The 1808-nt window shown below is 54.0% G+C and overlaps 1 protein-coding gene across 2 annotated transcripts in view; it reads left to right on the top strand.

Moving 5' to 3' along the window:
- Foxn1 (forkhead box N1) overlaps positions 1-1808 on the top strand; it is a 28803-nt gene that overhangs the window by 23263 nt on the left and 3732 nt on the right. The gene's annotated exons all lie outside the window — the stretch shown is intronic.

Raw genomic sequence — 1808 nt, 5'->3', positions numbered from 1 at the left:
TCTCTCTCTCTCTCTTTTGGTCCTTTCTTCTTCGGACCTCAGTTTCTCAATCTGTAAACTAGTCGACTTTAGCCCAGTTGGTGCAGATTCCTTCTAACCCAGCATTTCCCCCACCATCAAACAAAACAACAACAAACCAGGTCCTTTCTGACCCACCTGAGTAATTAGTTCAAAGATCCCCTACCCTTTCCATCTGTCACTCCCCATTTGGAAGTCATTTTCTGGACAGGGACAGAGGCAGCTGAGCTGGGCGTCCTGTAGCCCCGTGAGTCAGGGATGTGGGACTGGGAAGTGTCCAGCCACTGGACATAATTGTTAGTGCTGACCATTCCTCTTCCAAACAGGAAGTGGCTGGGGTGGGGGCTGCCCTAGAATCCTCAAGTTATAGATTTATGAGGCCATAAAATGCCCGGGTGCCCATTAACTCTACCCATGGGGCGACGTAGCTTTGACTCCTAGTGGAAACTGTTGTGGGAGTTGAAGTCTGGCCTACTGGCTCAAGAATCCTCCCTGGTGACACTGCAGGCCTGGGAGGGTCATCTCAGTCAGCCCCCTGCCCAGGCCAGCTGTCCCCAAGAAAAGCTCCAACGGCTATTGCCAGCAACTTGCAGGGACGCTGGCATCAGAGCCTGGTTCTTCTGGGCGTGATTCAGCTTGGCTGCTCCCTGGGGCAAGTGAGCCGGGGACAAGGGAGTGGCCACCCCTTATTACCCAGAAACTATGGGGTGAAAGGGAGAGGGGTTGGGGGATGAGAACGAAGGAGCCCCATGGGCCAGTGTGGCAGCTCTTCCCTCAGCCCCCACTGGGCTCAGGGCAGTCATGGAGGCTGGAATGGAGCCAGAGACAGGGCAGGAGGCCCACTGTGCCCCCGCCCCCGCCTCTCACAACTGAGTCAGCCTAATGGTTTTTACAACCCTCCCTGAGCACAATTACTGCACTGGTGGCATGACCAGGCCTCCTAATGGGTGTTTATTCTGTTGGCACGAGCACCCCCTGCCTGAGGGCTGACCTCCCCACCAAGGCACACCTCCGGGCACACTCATGAGAACACACACCCACACACCGAGGTGACTGTGGATGCACACACGCAAACTCAGGGAGACTTTCCCACAGGCATCTGTGGTAGCACGTACATCCTCACACTCAGGAATGCTCAGACCCAGCCCAGGGAGCTGCGGCTCACACAGGGAGTTCACGCCCCTGGATGTAGGTGTGCACTCACACTCGCTATGCCCCCATGCACAGACATCCAGATGTACACTCAACTATACTTGCTACATGAGCACACACCCCGCCCCTCACTAGCCTCACCCATCTTTCTGTTCTCCCAACTCTGCCCTGGCGAGGAATAGACAGACCCAAGAGAGGGACTTTCCACGGCCTCCCTCATTCAGTCTCTGCAGCTGGACAGGACACTGTGGAGTGGCACAGGGGCCAGAGTAGCCAGTAGGCCTGATCCCACTTTGGTGGGTATGTGGGCCAAAACTCTCTGTGGTGCCCACCAGCTCTCCCTTTAGGAACTACTCATGCTCCTCTAAAAGGTCAGCCTAAGGATAGGGTAAGAAGGCAGATTTGAGGTGAAAATAGCATGTGGTAAATCCAGTGTGGTGGCACATTCTATAATCTCAGCAATTTAGGAGACTGATGGAGGGGGACCACAAGTTGGGTAACTGAAGGAAACCCTGTCTCAAAATAAAAAAAAATTTTAAATGGTTGGGGGTGAAACTCAGTACAAAAAGCCCTAGGTTCAATTCCCAGTACAGAGAGAGAGAGAGAGAGAGAGAGAGAGAGAGAGAGAGAGAGAGAGA

This window comes from Octodon degus, unplaced genomic scaffold, assembly GCF_000260255.1.
Source record: "Octodon degus isolate 3935 unplaced genomic scaffold, OctDeg1.0 scaffold00072, whole genome shotgun sequence".
Lineage (NCBI taxonomy): Eukaryota > Metazoa > Chordata > Mammalia > Rodentia > Octodontidae > Octodon > Octodon degus.
The sequence above is the reverse complement of the archived record's forward strand: the minus strand, read 5'-3'. Positions and strand labels throughout refer to the sequence as shown.